This window comes from Pipistrellus hanaki (assembly GCF_964339955.1).
Source record: "Pipistrellus hanaki genome assembly, chromosome: 4".
Classification (NCBI taxonomy): Eukaryota; Metazoa; Chordata; class Mammalia; order Chiroptera; family Vespertilionidae; genus Pipistrellus; species Pipistrellus hanaki.
Window position 1 is genome coordinate 34,373,352 of NC_140506.1, and position 19,160 is coordinate 34,392,511.

The window sequence follows — 19,160 nt, forward strand, 5'->3', positions numbered from 1 at the left end:
ATGTGTAAGTCAGTAAATTTATTGTGAAGATTCTCTAATGTTAGCCACAGTTTTTTTTTTCTTTTTTCCTTTAAGTAATAATGGGCCCAATGACATCTAAGCCATCAAAAGATGACTATATCAAGCTCTTACAAAGAGCCCCATATAACTGGCTGTCCTTGTATATAAAACATTGTCCCAGATATTGCTATACTAATAAGCAGGTCGTGTGATCAGTGATAATTTTTTTTTTTTTTGGAAAAAAAGGATATGATATCATTTGATGGTAGAGGAACACTACTTAATATTCAATGCAACCAACATAAACTAGCAAATAGTAACATGGATTAGTTCACCTCTGGATCTGTTTTTTAAAAAAATACTTTTGGTTTTTTACAGAGAGGAAGGGAGAGGGATAGAGAGCTAGAAACATCAATGAGAGAGAAACATTGATCAGCTGCCTCCTGCACACCCGCACTGGGTGTGTGACTCAGACTACAGGCCAACACTCACTGAGCCAAACCGGTTAGGGCTGGATCTATTTTTAACAGTATATAGGAGACAAGAGTACAAATCTCCTGGATCTACCCTGGAAAAACAGGAGTACATTTAAAATTTAAGTGGTGACTCACTTAAATAGTAGCTGACAAGGTTGATGAGATAAGAGAAGTAAGATGTGAGTGGGTAGGGGCCATATCCCTTATGTATGAGGTCCAGCATATAGGAGGTGCTAAATAAATATCTGTTGCTTGAAGATTGAATTCTGAGTAGGTAAATGTCAGACTTGGGATGGGGGTGAGCAGGGCTACCAGTGAGAGAGGTGGCTCACTTTCTTGGGACCAATCAGAAAGTGAGTCTTTGGTCTCTTGAGAAATAGAGAAAAATGGAAGCTTTGAGGGCCGAGGGCTTTAAAGCCCTAAGGTTTTATTTTATTTAGGAATCATTTTATATTTACAGGATAGTTCCAAGACTAGAGCAGCTTCTCCCAACTTCCCCTATTGTCAGCAGCTTATGTTGTAAACCACAAAATATCAAGACCAGGGAAGGAACATCAGTGCAGTGCTTTTAACTAACACATACCTGTTCCTCCAGTTTTCTCCCTGATGTCTTTTTCCTGTCTAGGATCCAATCCAGGTTCCTACGCTGCATTTATTTTGTCTCCTTAGTCTCTTCCCACTCATGATGGTCCATCAGCCTTTCCTTGTCCTTCGAGATCTTGAAACTTTGATGAATACTGGTCATTATTTTGTAGCATGTGTATTAACCTTAGGATGTCTGATGTTGTGTGATATTGTGTCTTTCCAAGAGTATCCTATCAGGTTAATATTCAGAGTAATATGCCTTATTGAGGGATGTTAACTTTGAACTCTTCGTTAAGGCAGGTTTCTCCACCACTTTATGATTTTTCTCTTTGTGACTGAGAAGTATTCAGGGGAGATACTTTGAGATGATGCAAATATTCTGTTCTGGCTTGAAGTTTCCACCCACTAATTGTGGTTTTGATTTTCACTTCCCTGATGATTAGTGATATTGATCACCTTTTCATATACCTCTGGCCCATTTGTATATCTTCTTTGAAAAAATATTTGCTCAGGTTGGCTTCACATTTGAAAATCACATATGTATTTATTTTGCAGTTGAGTTGTATGAGTTCTTATTTTAAACCAACCCCTTATCAGAGAGATGGTTTGCAAATATTCATGGATAAGCTGTTTGTGAGGGACTAGTAGGGAAAAGATCTGCAAAACTTTCTAAAAACGAATTGATTATTAATTTTTACTTCAAAATATTACCTTAAATCTTAGGTAATATGATGCTAATTTAACAAAGAAGATACATTATTTCATTAATAATGAGAATTAAGTGGCCGCTCAACTTACATATGCTATAGCTACTGAGAAATACAAGTGATTTTATTCCTGTACCCTATGAAGTTGCCTGTTCAAATGTGTAAGTACTTAGCCTGTGGACCATGCATGGACGTTAGGGTGCGTAAGAACTCTCTGAAAAGCAAATTCACAATTTGGTGACTATGAGTAAGTGGATATCAGATTGGGATGAATAGCTGAGCTTTTTTCAGACTCTCCAATGTGTTTGTGACCACACTCCTCCCTACCAAAGCCTTATGCTTTTAACCAACCTAGTGGACAAACATAGATCATTATTTTTTTTTTACTTACTCAGACATTAAGTGCTGTGTTTGACAACATTCATTGAGGAGGACAGAATAAACTTTAATTCAAGTAGGTGATTTTGGTTAGAGAATAACATGTCCATACAATGGATGAAAGATAAGTTTTCCTTTTGTGCTGCCAAGTACACAGATTTGGATCAGCACTGTACCATGGAAAACAATTTCGAATTACAGAGAAACAGATTTTTGATGCCAACAGAAAAGCAAATATGTCTTTGGTATGATTAATGATACTTTCGCACTTGGGGCTTTAATCTCGCGGTACGATGTTTACTTATTATGGTTTCTACAATTTGTCACGCACGCAGTATCAAAGGTGAAAGTCAGACTGCGGTATGTTCAAAGTTTTATGGGATACCATTTACCATTTACATTCTTCTCTTAAATGCTTTGACCAACTTCTTAATACCGCTTATATTATATGAAAGAAAGCAGCTCCTTATTCTGAGGAACATTTGAAGGCCTTTATTTTGTATTTGCCACCAAAGTCTTTTTAGTGGCACATTTTAACAGGGCTGAAATGATTGCCAAACAGATATTCAGCTACACAAGTGTGGTTGGGGCAGGGGAGCTGTGTGACAGGGATGGCCAGTGAGGTGGGTTGATAATGTATTTCGTATTCTTGGAATGGATCATGAGTGTTCTTGGCAAGTAATAAAATTATTTATAAAAAATTCCTAATAGAAATTTTAAGAGAATATTTGTTATCTAGAAAGCCAAACACAGAGTCTTACAGAGAAACTATAAAAAGTAAACGCCACTCTGTGTTTCTCCTCACTTGGCATATGCATGTCCTTGGCCACTGTGTGATTCCATTGGCTGCACCTGTTTATCTTTTTTTTTTTTCCTTTCCTGTAGCTCCTTGAATTTAAGGTACAACTAATTCTGAAGACCTCATATTTTAAAATTTAAAGATAAGGGAGTTTGCATCTAAAACCTTTATGTTGTAGACAACTGTGAAGGGTTTCAATATGTCACACATCTATTTTTTGCAGCCTCCATCCAGAATTCCCAAGACCCCATTTCACCTGCTGCAGTAATAAGTCTAGGGGTAAAAGAGAGGATTTAAGGTTGACAAGAGAAATTTTCCTTTAGGAGAGTTGAGTGTAAATGGGGCAGATATTTTTAAGATTAAGCTGGGTCCCTGGTTCCTCAGCTGTAGGAAAAGCATACGGGGGTGGGGTTCAGAAGGGAAAGTAGGAAAGGATGTAAGGAGTATGAGTCTGTAGTTTCTAGAGATTAAGTCTTGATAGGGGCCAGTTGGAAGATGTTCCTTCTTGCCCCGGACTCCCGAGTTGAATTAGTAAGTCCTTTCTGTAAGGGGAGGGGTGAAGGTATCATTGAAGCAGATATTGTTTATTCAACCATCAGTCATGTGTTCCTTCTGCCAGAGCTTGTACTAGGCATCAGAGAATCCAAGATGATTGAAACTTACTTCTGACCTTAGCAAACTCTCAGCTGAAGGAGATGGAAGCAGACATAGACCATCAAGATACTACACAGCAAGTTTGGTGATTAAGAAATGCACCAAGAATAAGGGAAGTGCAGGTAAAGCACCTAACCCAGCTTGGCATGGAGGGTGCAGGTGTTGGGGAAAATTTTCTGCTAGGAGACACTGAGCTAAGGCTTAGGAGCTCAGTAGAAAAACCCTGTATTCAGAATTTGTGTGGCTGAGCAAATGCGGGGGGGGGGGGGGGGGGTAGGGGGAGCTGGCGCGCTGGGGTTGGTGGTAGAGCCAAATAGACCAGAGTAGGAATACTCAGCATGGTGATTGGGATTAGTTTGATTATCTATATATCTAAAGGCTAATATGCTAAGTGTCTCTCTGACCATCCGACTGGTTGCTATGATATGCATTGACCACCAGGGGGCAGAAGCTGCCGTGACGTGCATTGGGCATTTATAAAGAAACAGTACCGAGGACCTGGCACCAACAAAGCAACATTTGGCTTTCCCCAAGTGCGACACAGGCCCTACCCTGGAGCAACATCCCACCAAATTGCAGCCAATGCTGCCGAGACCCCATGGCACAAAATGTGGCCCATAGCCGCGCCCTGCTGAGAAACAGTCACTGTGGGGGCCGGGTAATGATGTCACATAGAAACTCCCTGCTTCTTCTTCCTAGAGACATCTAGCCTCCTTGGAGTTTCTTCAGCCCAGGAACATGACTTGCTTTATAGCCAGGTACAAACATTTTACACTTTAACCAAATGTCTGTGAAGCGTTTTTCTGTGCTCCTCTCATTTGATCCTCACAGAAGTCCTGGAGAAGGTAGATAGGAGACTCAGTAGAATCCCATTTTCTTTTCATTAGCTAGAAAGTTTATTGATTTAGAAAGTTTAGAAACTTGATCTGACTGAAAAGAAGTTAGAAATGGTGGACCTTAAAAATTACTTCAGGTTTTCTCACTGCACAGAATACAGTCAAACACTGCTGCAGTTAAATATTTTACCCTTTGTTTTCCCTGTGTGATCTACAATAATAATCTGCTTCATGTTAATATTTACTGCTGTGTTGCTGACAATTACCTGAAAGAGAAGTTGGGGTGCTTTATTGGGCTGGAAAAAGTTTAGCTAAATCAGAAAGCAGGTCTAATTAAGCAAGTTTATTCTCTCTATATAAAAGGCTGAGATGTCTTGCACATGCATAATACATATAAAGCTCTCACTGGTGTCAATCACACGTATGTGTTTTGATCTGTTATTATCAATCGTGAATTTGGATGACACTTTTATTATAGAGAAAGGGCGAATAGCAATATTAAAATATTTCTTCTAATAATTTCCTTTCAATGTGCACAAATCTGTGCACTGGGCCTCTAGTAAAGAGCTATGTGGCTCCCGAGGGCTTCTGAAACTCACTGCATGAGACCAGATAGGGTATTGGTTATGAGTATGAACTAGATTTAAGTCTGGGTTTTATCACTTATTAGTTTCTTTCTTAGTAAAAAGAAGATACCACTATTATCTCACAGTATTTCATAGTGTTGTGAGGAGTACATAAGTTAATAATATAAGTAAAGAGCTTAACACAGTGCCTGGTATATGTTAGGAATAAGTGTTAGCTGTCATCACGATTCTGAGGCTGTGATCCACAGTGCAATTCTCTGCAGCACTAATGACTGAGACCAGTGGCTAACGAGAAAGTGACTTTCCAGAGACCATTGCCAAGACTAGCTCTTCAGAAGGGAGAACAGTTTACATCGGTGTTTCCAAGGGCAGAGTCAGGGAGGAGCCTAACAGAATTCCCTGGGGAGCATTTTGAAAACACTCAGGTCCAGGATGCCTCCCGGAACTGCTGAATCAGAAACTCTAGGGTTGAGGCCTAGGCATGAGTCAAGGAAACAGGTTTCTAGGTGATATGTCTGCTCAGGCTCCCGGCTTGAGGAACACGGATGGCTCTGCTTAGCTTTGGGATAAACACTCGACAAGAGAATGTATTTAGAACAGATACATGCCAGGTACAATGTGCTGCAGGATAGTTTTCCTGAATGCACAGAAGAAATCAAGTCATTTATCTCTCCATCCTGCAATTTGATGCTCCAATGTGCAAATGTCAAGAGACAGGGAGAGGCAAAAGATAAAAGGATAGGAGCAACAGAAGAGCTTTGCAACCAAAGGGGTTAAGGCATAGTGCCCTGTGCTTTAGAAATCGAACTCAGAAAAAACAAGAGATGGTCTGAGGAGCTTTTGTAGAGCCTTTGTGCTTCTCACAATCACAACAACCCATGGAAGCATTGATGCAGGTGGAGTCCCTGGAGGAGGGGACACATATGAGACTGGCCAGGACTAAATGCATCTCCACATCTGGTACTGAAAAGGACAGTCCCATGTGGCTGTTTGTCAAGGACACACTCTGAAACAGACACACTGGCTACAGTACACCCAAGGGAAGCTTCATTAAGGCAAAGTATACTTATTAAACTGTGAAACATGAAAAAGAATGTCAGAATTCTACAATGTCACTTATCTCTGGGGAAATTTTATGGCTTCCTTCCTTCCTAGCTCTGGGATACTACCTTGGGCGAGTGACGTGAACTCCACTGGCACAGGCTGGCATGCATGTTGCCATCATAGACATTTCCTGAACGTCTGACGGGTGACCTATTGCTGAAATGACTCATAGGGATAGCCAATGAGAAGTAAGTACAAGTTGTAGGGTAGAGATTCCAGGGAAAACCTTTAAAGAAGCTAACTGAACTGGGAGTTATGTCTCTTTTCCCTTGATCCTCCCTCCTTCCTGCTGTGTGGAGTAAAGATATGATGACTGGTGCTGTAGCAGCCACACTGCCATTCTGAGGATGGAGCCATCGCTAAAGATGGTGAAGCAGGAAGGGAGAAGGAATCTTAGGTCCCGATGACGATGAAGGGCTTGGATAGCCTAGGACTGCATGCCTCTACAGCCCTTTGATACAAAAGAAAAGTAAACCTCTATCTCATTTAAGCCACTGATATTTGAGTTTTCTGCTATTTGCAGCCAAACCCAATCCTAATTAACATGATCCCTCTATGTAGGCGGGTTACTCGCTTCACCTTTGCATGAAGGCTGCGTGATCATGAAAACCCATGTCTTCACTTTTACTGACTGTCATGGCTTATAATGTTCTCCTTTCTGCCTTTGCCACCGTCAAGGCTCACTTCTTCCGCAGGCATCTTTGGCTGCCCAGCCTTCACTGGTCTCTGTCCTCTTTTTCTTCCTATAGATATGGTAAAGGGCAAAATTTCCCCCCTCTCCATAAGACTGTAAATAATTTCCTTTTTGGTTTTGATTATTAAAATTACAGGAGAAAGCCAGGTGTATTGTAAAAACAAACAAACAAAAAAAACAAAGTAAAGTCAAAGGGCTGTTCCCTAACTCCCAATCCACTCCTCTCCTGAGAAATAGCCACTGTGAACAGCTTCTGGACTGGGGATTGAACTTGAAACCTGGGTAGGTGCCCTGACAAGGAATCAAACCCACCATTTTCTGGTATATGGGACAGCGCTCCAACCAACCAGCCATCCTGGCCAGGATGCTAGGCATTTGTCCCCAGGTTATCCCAGTGGTCTAGAGCACTGGGTAGGCAAACTATAACCTGTTGGTCAAATCCAGCCCACTACCTATTTTTTGTAAATAAATTTTTTTTGGAACCTAGATAAACTCATTTGTTTACATATTGTCAATCACTGCTTCTGTACTACAATGGCATAGTTGAGTGGTTGTGACAGAGAGCATATAGCTTACAAAGCTTTAAAAAATTACTATCTGTCACCAAAACCAGTTTGGTCAGTGGATAAAGTGTCGGCCTGCGGACTGAAGGGTCCCAGATTCGATTCTGGTCAAGGGCATGTACCATGGTTGCGGGCACATCCCCAGTAAGGGGTGTACAAGAGGCAGCTGATCAATGATTCTCTCTCATTGATGTTTCTAACTCTCTATCCCCTCTCTATTCCTTTCTGTAAAAAATCAATAAAATATATTTTTAAAAAATTACTATCTGTCCCTTTACAAATAGAGGTTGCTGATCCCTGGGGAAGTATAGAGAGATAGAAACATCAATGATGAGAGAGAATCATTGATTGGCTGCCTCTTGCCCGCCCCACACTGGGGATTGAGCCCGCAACCCAGGTATGTGGCCTTGGCTGGAATCAAACCCGGGACCCTTAAGACCTCAGGCCGATGCTCTATCCACTGAGCCAAACCAGCTAGGGAGGTCTGAATGAATGAATTAAGGTGTATTTATTTATTTATGTGAACTTATTCATACCAATTTAATTTAGAGATTTTTCTATCTTTTTCTTTCCTCTGCCTGCCCTCTGTAAATAGAAAAACAGGATCACGAGTCTCTTGAATGAGTAGTAGCTGCCCAAAGCTATATGTGCATTTTGAGGCTTCCAAATGAAGCCAGGTGCAGAGCACTGAACCTTCCTTCTCACCATCTGGGTGTCACCAGAAGCCTTACACACAATCACAGCCCACGTGACAGGTGCACACTTTACTTCCCACGGGCATTCCCAGTGACTGGTAGTCGCACCTCCCTAATTAAAATGGTGTTAGTATCTTGATTATCAACTCTGCTCTCTTTAAGGGCTTTTATTATGTAACTAAAAACTTGCTCCAGGCTGGGATGTAATATGTTCATGTGAGTGTTCAGCAGGTGCCGAGGGATTGGAGAAATGCTAGATATTGAGTTGTTGTGCTCCATTCCCCAGACCTGTACACTCTAGTGCTGCTTTTGGAAACAACATTGCTGACTGACGGAGATTTACAAACAGATCACGTGGGGCATTCTACAGCTGGCCTGCCTGGTACAGTTATGCCCAGGAAAGGTCTCAAAATGGGACTTTTGAGTTGGTTTAAAATTTAAGACATCAACTACAACTTGAGGACAGCTGGAGACATTAGGACAAGGAAAAAACCCAAACCAGTGATGCAAATAAACATTTACTTTCTGAGATGAAGACTGTTCTAGATCTTAGGGAAAAACCTCTGCAGTTCCTTGGGTTTATTAAGAATAGAATTTACTGCCGAAACCTGTTTGGCTCAATGGATAGAGCGTCGGCCTGAGGACTGAAAGGTCCCAGTTTCGATTCCGGTCAAGGGCATGTACCTTGGTTGTGGGCACATCCTCAGTGGGGGGTGTGCAAGAGGCAGCTGATCGATGATTCTCTCTAATCGATGTTTCTAACTCTCTGTCCCTCTCACTAAAAATCAATAAAATATATTTAAAAAAATCTGTAAAAAATCAATAAAATATATTTTTAAAAAAAGAAAAAAGAATAGAATTTACTGACTCTTAACAAGTCAAAAAGGTCTAGTGCAGTGATTGGTCGTCTCCTGAATTCCCTCCACTGGGCATCGAGCCCACAACCCAGGCATATACCCTGATCGAAATTCAAAAATGTGACTTTCTGGTTCATGGGTCAATGCTCAACTACTGAGCAACACTGGCCAGGAGCAATTAGAACATTTTCATTGGATCCTAAAAGTATTATGGTCCTTGGGCACTGAACCTGCTGTGAAGTCAGCCCTGTTTGAGAGTCTCTATACTGTCCCTTTAGGGAAGACCTCACACTTAAAACTGGCTAGAGATTGCCTCGTCTTTTCTTAAAAGATCACAAAATATATTTTGTGTGTGGTTGGTGCACTATAAATATCAATTGATTAAAAATATGCAGAAATGTCAAGACATCTTAATGTGAATAGTTTTCTCCTTTTGCTCCTAATACCAAATATGAGATTTACAAGTATTTAATCACAGAATTATTGGCAAAGGAAATAGGATGAAGAGCAGGAAAGAATTAAGTAGGTAATAGAATTTGGAGTGCTTATAATCTATTAAAAAAGTTAAAAAATTGTGATATACATTTTCCTTCCTGCATAACTGATGTGATAGTTCACTTAAAAAAAAAAAACACAACAAATGTACATAGGTGGACCTTGAGAACATTATGCGAAGTGAAATAAGTCAGAAAAAGCTAAAAACCGTATGATTTCACTCCTATGTGGGATGTAAAACTGAAACTCGTGAACACAAACAGCAGTGTGGTGGTTGCAGGCAGAAGGGGGCGGGGAGGAAGGGGGTCCTAATAAAAGGTGATGGGAGAAGATCTGGCTTTAGGTGGTGGGCACACGGTGCAATATATAGGACTTGTAACCCCCACCAGAAACCTCTATGTTCATGTTGACCAACGTCACCCCAATACATTAAAAAAAAAAACACACACACAAGTGAGGAAACTGAGGCTCAGAGAAGTCATGTCACTGGCCCAATAGCACCCAATTTCTAAACAGTAGGTAGACTCAACTCCGGGCTGTCTGACAGTGCACCCCACAGGCTGTCTGCTCTGCCAGGCAGCTGCCCCGGGTGAGTGGTGCTGTCTGTCCTTTTCTCTCATATTGAATAGGTCCTACATAGTCATTGCCTCAGGACACCATTATGATTTACTCTATTTTCTTAAATCTTTAAGCCACGTGCATTATTCCATAAGAAAGTAATCCTTCAAGTGCACTTGATTAGACCGAAAGGTAGGTCCACTTAGAGCACGGTGCACCACCAGATCTGGTTTAATCATAGCTCCTATTTCACTTCAGCAAGGCCATCTGGGTGGATTCTGCCTTTTATTTTGTTTTATTTATTTGTATTTTCTGATTTTTTTTTATAGTAAGTACTTACTGGCTATGTTTTTAAAATAAATGAATAAATATGTACATTAAAAAAACACCCAACTCCCCCTGCCCCCAAATGTGTCAGGGGATTATCTCTTTATAAATATGTAGCTGGCAAAACAAGACCAACAAAAAACAAAAGTAGATGTTAAATACTCCAGAGCTAGGGTCTCTCTACAAATATTAAGTTCTCCAGAGGTGCCCCGTGTTAGGACTGTGGAGATTACTGGGATAAGAAAAGAGTCTTTGTCCTTGAAATGAGACGTTGAAGAGAGAGGATAGGAACCTGTAATAGTTCAACATATGACATGAATATAATCAGGTGCTAAAGTGTGTGATAAGGTCAGTAAGCTCTGCCAACGTTCAGAGGCTGGCAGGAACCAGGACAACGAAGAAAATTTTTACGCAGGAGGCCTGTCTGAAGTCTGGGAGGATGAGCGGAGGCTGAATAAGACAGAGCTCGGCTGGGACACTGGCATGAGACTTCCTAAGAAGTTGGCTTCTCAACTGAATTAACAACCTGGTTTCTTGTTGGCTGCATGTCCCCAGGTCTGGGGACTGAGAGACTATGCAGTTTTTGAATTCTAAACCAACACTGTCCCAGCCAAGTGTAGCACTATCTCAGTGTCCTGAGTGACTTATATGCGCAAAATCAATCAGATGCAAAGGGTTATTTGCACAACCGATAGCTTCCTGACTCAGACTTTCTCTGCGTCTTTTAAGGTTGCTAGAGTACACTTTGCTCAATATTTGAACCTAGAGAAGTTGAAAGCCAAGTAGTTATTTAAATATTGATCAAGCTCAGTGCTTGAGAGAAGGCAAGAAAACTGCAGATAGCATGATTGTATGTCTTCAGCTGGTGAGGGTTTCACAATGACTGGTTTTGCCTGTTTCTTTTTTTGTGAGGACCGAGTTTTGAGGCAACTTCTTAGAATAGATGTTCCTCCTCCCACATTTTTTCCTATCTACATATCTGACAGAATTAATGTAGGGAAGAAAAAAAAAAGGTTGGGAATGGGGGTGGGGAGAAGAAAGAAATGGAAATACACAGTGATTCCATACTAGTGATGTAAAAAGGAGAATAACATCAAAGGCCCTAACACATCCATGGTTTTGCTCACCCGATTTTGCAAACCATTTTTGTCTGGTGTGTTGATTCAGTTCATCTTCAGTAGATGTTTTAGGATTGGAAAATTAAAAAAAAAATGGATTTCTTGGAGGGGGAATATTTTTGACAAGGATATGACTGTTTTTATTTTTATCCTGAGTACCTTGAAGTTCTGGCAATGGGAAGGAACTTCTTTCTTCTTTAAAAGGCAATACACGAGGGCTTGGGTTCATAGATTCGGTGAAGCAGAATCAACTGGGATTGCAGCTTAATGTGAGGCGCGCCATGCCAGGTTGGGGTCTCTGTATTAAGCAGAATGCACAACCTTTGCCTTAGGGCAGAGCTAAGGACTTCAGACTTAGGCAGTATATCCTTGCTCACTCCTGTCTCCTGCCTCACTCTTGTCCTCAAGGTGGGCTGGACAAGGTGCGGATGTGAAGGGGGCGCAGAGGTGGCCGGGAGAGGTGTCGGTGACTATTGGGGCATGTGCTCCCTCTGGACCAGTGCCTGGGGTTGCTAGAGTACAGCTTCCTCAGGCCATACTCGCGCCCTGGTCTCGTGGGCAGCAGGGCTTTGCAGGAAAAACAAACCAGAGATCCATGCTAATGACAAGAAAAGCCAAGTTGGGATTTTTGCCTTTCATGCTGCTATCAGTTCAGGAAAGGCCTGGTGGATGGATGGAGCGGGTTCTCCCGCTTGGGGCTGTGATGGTTTTCACTGATAAAGCGCGTGGGGTGGACGGTGAGGGAGTCCCTCTCCCGTTGTAAAAACAGGCTGCAGTTTGCATGGGAATGTTGGAATCAGGAAGACTTTTCATGGAGCCGCCTGGGTGTATGAACACCGAGAGAACCTCAGCTTGCCAAGCTCCGGCCCAGAGGAACACTAGCCTCGAGATTTTGAAGGAATCCCTGAGCCACGCTGTGCCACAGGTGCGGTGGCTTCGGGCAGAGGGCAGCCTCGCCTGGCTGGGGCCTGGCACCAGTCCTTCCAGGGACGGGCAGGCCAGCTCCTTCCTCGGGAGGAGGCCCCAGGGAGCCCGGGCCGTGCGGGCGCCGCCACCAGGGCGCAACCTCGCCCCCCTCCGGCCGGGCAGCGCCGCGCCAGCCTCCGCCCAGCGGGGCGCTCGGTGCCCGGGGAGGGGAGCGAGGCCGGCCGGCCGCCACCCCGCGGCGGGAGGGGCGGGCGGAGGCGGCTCCGGCGGGGTTTCAGGTTTCCTCCTGGAGCCGGTGTCGGGCGCGGCGGCGGCGGGCGGGCCGGGCCATGTGATGCCGGGCGGGCGGAGGGCAGGCCGGGATCCTGTGGCAGCCGGCGAGCGGGGAGCGGGGAGCGGGGCGCGGGGCGCGGGCAGCCGGGCGCGGGCAGCGGGCAGCGGGCAGCGGGGGCGGCACCAGCGCGGGCGCCGCCACCCCGGCCTGGGAGCGCGGCCGCGGCTCCGCCCTCCGCCCCCCGCCCCTCCGCGCCGGCCGCCGGGGCGCCGCCGGGCGCTGGCAGCTGCGGAGCGCCTCGCCGGCTCCGGCGCCCGCGGGCAGGGCGCGGGGCAGCACCTCGCTCGGCTGCGGCGGCTGCGGCGGCTGCGGGGCCGCGGCTCCAGGTAAGCGATCTCTGGGCGCCACCCCCGCGCCTCCCTGCAGCCCCGGGCACAGGACGCGCGCCGCCGCACCTGCGTCCCCGGCGCCGAGCTACTTTCTCCTCCGGGGTCCCGGGGACGGCGTGGGGGCAGCGGAGGCGGAGAGGGGGTGCTGCTGCCGACTCGGCGGCGCGAGGGAGGGCCGCCGCCGCCCGGCCCTTCGGGAGGAACGGCAACAAGTGCAAAGGCTGCGCCGCCCGGAGCGCGAGGTCCCCGGGGCTGCACCGCTGGGGCACACCCCGCAGGCGCTGGCGGCCCCTCTGGACCCCGCCTCCGGGGACCGGGATGGGTGGGTGGGTGGGTGCCCGGCCAGTGCCCCCCGGACGCTGGGGAAATAAGTGGCAGTCCTACGGCGGAGGAGGCAGATGCTCGAAAGCTTGGGGTCCCCTCTCCCCATCGGTGCCTGAGCTCCGGGTTAAGGGTGCCTGGGGACGGGGGGTGGCGGGGAGCGGGTCCCCAGAAAGCAGACCGAGCACAAGCACGGACAGAGGCCATCACATTTCTTTCGTGTGGTATAACATCTGCCGCGTCTTAAAAGGAATCTAGAGTCAGGAGAGGCGGTCAGAATTCTGTTGGATTGATTTCTTGATGCTTATTTTATAGATGTGTTTGTTCCTTGCATACCGGGGGTGTGGGTGATGGGGCCCTAACCTTACTTTGCATGGAGCTTCCTCAGGGGTCATCATGAGGGCCCTGTGCTTGGCCCAGGAGGCATCCTGGCCTGTCCAGGGCTGTGTGGGAGCTGGGTGCTCCGGCCGCCTTGGAAACCCAGCTCTGGTTTCCCAGACACCAATTAGATTGCCAGGAGAGAAGGCATCTGCTCCCTGGGAGCGCACAGCCTGCCTGCCCCCTCTGGTTTGCACCCGGTGGGTCAAGCTGAGGCTGCAGCATCTGTGTTTGCGCACTTCTTCCTCCTTGACCCCTGCCTGGGCTTCCACAAATATCCGCAGACCCAGAGTTATGGAGGTGAACCGGCAGACCAGTGCCACACTGGGTACGAAACACGGAAAAGTATTATACGACGACATTCAGAAAGAACTGATCATTTGGGGTCCCACGTTTTTGGGGTCTCCAGTTTTCTGAAACTTTGTCATCAAGTATTCCTAGGCCTCCGAAGCTGTCAGGGGAAGCAAAACCCTGTTTTCACAACAAAAGCAAAAAGAAAAGACCTGCCCTTGTTACGTTCAGTGGGTTGCTCTTTTGCACTGGATTATCCAAGCAGAGTGGTAACTTTACTCAAGGTTTTTATATACCGGGCCTGGATTTTTGTGTACAGACAGGTTCTTAACGCACGTCGGTATTTGCCCGATCTTGATGAATGGTCAAGCTAACCCCTTTGGAGTCTTTGGAGGAAAAGCAATGAATACTGCAAAAGGCTTTGGCATTTATACAACACAGTATGTCAATGTAATGTTCCGATGCGGACATTTTATGTGCGTGTGCTCGTTAACTTTGGTCAAATAAGAATTTGGGATAGCTGAATCAGACAGTCTATATGTCGTGGTTAGGGAAACCAAGGTGCAGCTGGCTACTGGGTGTGGGACTCAGAAGAATGTCCCAGTTAATGGGAGAATGGAGAACAGAGAATCAGTGTTTGTCCTGCTTTTGACTGTATTTTCTTCCTTATCAAACCCGGCTGACCAAGAACAAGTTATGCAACAGGTGTGCCAGTAGACTTTCCTTTGAAGCACCTGTCCTGTCCTTTAGGCAGTTTAGAAACAAAGAGGAAACAGTGCCGGCATAGCTCCTACCTACTTTGGGTTTGATTCCATACCTTCACAATAAAGAGAATAGCGCAATAGAGTTGCAATCCGCCACCCCCCCCCCTTTTTTTTTTTTTGCTGGTGGAAGGTCTTGCTTTCATTTGTAAAAAAGAAAAAAATGCAACATGTGTGAGATGCAATAAAGTGAAGCATAATAAAACGAGGTATGCCTGTAGTTGGTAACAGAGGCTCTATGAAATTTCATCAGGGGCCTCGCTTGGGTTTCACACCTTTTCAAAAGTCATGTGAACACTGCAGAAGACTTTGGCTGTGGCTGAGACTTAAACTGGGCAGGAATTTCAGGTGAGCTCTGATACATGACCTCCTTTAGTCTATGCCATGTGAGAAAAGGAAATGTGTTCTAAACGGGTATTAAAGTAAATGGTGGAATATAATATTACTTGTACATTAAACATTCTGTGCAAAACTGGTAACCACTATGCTGGTTCTTAAGCTCCAGCCTTAAGTCCTGCCAGGGTTCTAACCAATACTGACTCCCCAGAAAAGATTTATTACATAAATGTTGGAAAATACTTTATGCGTGGGGCATGGTTTGGGTGGTACTGCACAGATTCCAAATTATTCTTGAACCCCTCACCTGACTGTAATTTTATCATGCTTTAATTTACTGATCAGATATGGCAGATCTGGCTTATGTAGGTTTTGCCCAATTGCATTTGTACTTAGTGGAGCTGAGAAGCTATAGGATATTCTCTCCCACACCCCCATAACCTTAAATAAGATTTATTATGAAGAGATGGGTCAAGCTGGGCAACTACTATTGAGCGTTCTAAGTTAAAAAACAACAATACCAGTGCTGTATTTGAAATGCACCAAATCTAGGGAATTTTGCCATGTTAGAGCTGTGCTGTAAATATGATTCCACTCTCTAGGGCTTGAGTCCAGATCCCTTACTTAGGCAAAGCTAGGCTTGGTGATATTTTTCTTAAGAAATAAAAGTCAGGTTCTATGTCACCCAACATTTTGCCCTGATTGGATATACTACTAGTAGTCTGTCATTTTTGTCCAGTATCTATCTATATTCCTTAGTCCTTTTGTTACGTTCCTGGTATTAAAAAGTTCTCAAGAGCCCAAAGCAGTGTCACGCTACCTTAGCCATTTTCACAGTTTCCTTCACGCTCCTCTTTCTGTCACCGTCTTCTTGATGTCTATTCATTCAACAAATACTTGAAGGCCCACTATGCTCCCGACGCTGTTCTTTGCTTTAATTCTCTGGAGTGTGGCTTTCATGTTTAAGGCAATATTTTTCTGGTTTCAGAGTTTTTGGGATCTGTTGTATTTTGAATGGACTTTTGCACACTTGAGACGAAGATAATTTGGCTGGTAAGATGTCATGTAACTTTTTTATGTGATAATACATCTTCTTAATTGACTGCAGTTTTCCCCTTGAAATTTGATCTTAGGCACAATTGTAATTTGTTTATTTCTACCATTACTGCTCCTGGATTTCTTCTCCTGGATAACCAAGATAATGAGATTTGACATCATTTTAAATATCAGGGCAAGTAGAAAAGTAATGTAAGTGAATAGAGGGTTTTTGTCTTCGTTATCTTGGTTTTGAACACTTGTATCAGATATATTTTTATTTGTCTTCAGTGGTGTCTTCTTTTATTTTAGTTTAATCTTTTCCTTCATTGTCAGTTTGAGGCTGGATTTCTGTAGGAAGTTAATGCGAGAGTGATATTCTTTTAACAACAGAGGTTATCTTGTGTCTGAGAGTAAAAGCCAGCGCAGGTGAGGCCGGTGACAGCTTCACTTTACAGGGCATGTACAGAAGAGACCCTTCCAAATCCAGCGCTCAAATAACATTCTGCCTGTCTCAGGGAGATCATTCTGCCTTTTTTAAAAAAAATATATTTTATTGATTTTTTTTTTACAGAAAGGAAGGGAGAGGGATAGAGAGCTAGAAAAATCGACCAGCTGCCTTGTGCAAACCCCCTACCGGGGATGTGCCCACAACCAAGGTACATGCTCTTGACCGGAATTGAACCTGGGACCTTTCAGTCCGTAGTCCGACGCTCTATCCACTGAGCCAAACCGGTTTCGGCTCATTCCACCTTTTAAAAATGCTTAAAAGGTTAATATGCTTTGTATACTTTCTTGTGGTATGCATAGACTTTCCCTCAACTTAATAAATAGGTGGTCAAGAGGTCTGTTACATATATTAATGGAATTTATGGTTGAGCTCTGAAATTCATTTTCAGACACAAGTGATCAAGCCCTTTGTGCTTACGGCTCGCTCTTTTCCTCCCATCCTTTTATGATTTAAATAAATTATCTTTAAAAAAAATATATTTTATTGATTTTTTACAGAGAGAAAGGGAGAAAGATAGAGAGCTAGAAACGTCAATGAGAGAGAAACATCGACCAGCTGCCTCTTGCGTCCCCCCCACCGGGGATGTGCCGGCAACCAACATACATGCCCTTGACCAGAATCGAACCTGGGACCTCTCAGTCCACAGACTGACGCTCTACCGGTGAGCCAAACCGGTTTCTGCAATTTAAAGAAATTATCTTTCATGAACCATAACAAAGTGGTTAAGAGTGGGGACTCCGGAGCCAGACTGTCTCAGACAGCCAGCCTCTGCCGGCTGGGTGACCTCTCTCTACTTCAGATAAAATGGGGATCATCATTGTAACCTGTCCCCTTGGGTGGTTGTGAGAAGACAGTGAGTAAATCTACAGAGAGCTCTTCTACTAGCACTTGGCAGAGAGTAGGAGCCAGAAAATGTTGGTGGTTATATTTGTAACAGAAGGAAATGGACATTTTAAAAAAAAATTTTTATTAAAAAGTCACTCTACCAGGTTTCCCAGGTTCAGAAGGCAGCGAGATGTCAGCATGACCGCGGGGGAAAGCACCGGAGGCTTTGCATTTGAGGCAGGGGTAGAGACAGCTGTGTAACCTTGTGAGAGAAGGAGCCCTCTCTGGGTCTCAGTGTTCTCCTCTGTGAGATGGCATGGAGTAGGCTTGATGGTCTCTAAGAATCTGCCAGTTCTCACATCATGAAATTTCAAAGTGAGGAGGGCACTGGTCAGGTCAGCCTTTCTGTTTTGGGCGACACTGCCAGGAATTCACTGTTCCCCGGGCCACCCCTCAGTGGGTAGTCAGTAAGCATCTGCAGGGGTTTATCAACTGTTGCTACCGTTAATGTACCTCACCTTGGTCACCAGACAGTCATCAGGTTGAAATGACTGAGTTATCTTTCTGGATTTAGTCCAGGGAGATTTCAGACACGAAAGTCTGGATCCCATGGGCGCGCGTCATAGACTGCCCTGCTCCCTCTCTCTTCTGAGGAGTCCCCGTGGGGAAGAGAGGTGAGGTAACTCTGGGACGATGAAAGGGGAGTGGACTGATTGTTTCTGAATTTCATGATAAAATTTCCACGCCAGACACCCAGGGAAACATCCCCGTTGGCCTTTGCAGGGACGCTGTAAACCAGGACTCAAAGCAAAGGAGGCCTTAGACATGGAGCATTGGTGAAGATCAAGAGATTTCTGCTGGGCTGGATGATTCTTTCTGAGGCAATTTTACTTCTTCCCTGATGACCTTTGTTTATTGTCTGTGCATCGCCACCTGGTTCTTCGTCAGTAGTCTTCCTCCTTTTCTTTCTTTTTAAAAAAAAATATTTGTATTGATTTTTAGAGAGAGAGAGAGAGAGAGAGAGAGAGAGAGAGAGAGAGAGAGAGAGAGATTCAAATGGTAGAAGTGATTATGGGTTATTTGAGCCCATAACCCAGGATTCCAAGCCTGGTTGTTCACTGGAATCACTTGGGTTCAGGATCTCTCATGTGTATAATTGGAAAATTGTACATCAAATCATCACATGTACTTAAAATATGTACATGTACATGTGGATTAATTATCAAAACCAAGATAATTAACACATCTATCACCTCATATAGTTAACTTTTTTCTTATGTGTGTGGTGAGTACACTTAAGATCTACTCTGAGCAACTTTCAAGTATGCAGTAACACTTTAACTATAGTCACCATGCTACACATTAGATTTTCAGAATTTGTAACTAGAAGTTTATACCTTTTGACCTACATTTCCCCATTTCCTCATGCCCCCAGCCCCTGGCCACTATCATTCTATTATCTGTTTCTATGAAATTGGCATTTTTTTTTGTTATCATTAATCCTCACCTGAGGATATTTCTCCATTGATTTTTAGAAAGAGTGGAAGGGAGGGGCAGACACACACAGAGAGAAACATTGATGTGAGAGAGATACATTGATTGGTTGTCTCCTGCATGGGCCCTGACCAGGACCAGGGATCAAGCCTGCAACCAAGGTACATGCCCTTGTCCAGAATCCA

The 19,160-nt window shown here is 44.4% G+C and overlaps 1 protein-coding gene across 2 annotated transcripts in view; it reads left to right on the forward strand.

The window, feature by feature from the left end:
- The first annotated feature begins 12,741 nt into the window (after positions 1–12,741).
- The window catches only part of ARHGEF28 (Rho guanine nucleotide exchange factor 28), a 240,885-nt gene continuing 234,466 nt past the window's right edge, over positions 12,742–19,160 (forward strand). The window contains exons 1-2 of one of the 2 annotated variants that reach the window (XM_084880888.1): positions 12,950–13,020; positions 14,337–14,453. The gene's annotated coding sequence lies outside the window, so the exon portion shown is untranslated. Of the gene's footprint in view, positions 13,021–14,336; positions 14,454–19,160 lie in introns of both variants that reach the window. The other variant, XM_084880890.1, reaches the window with a different exon arrangement.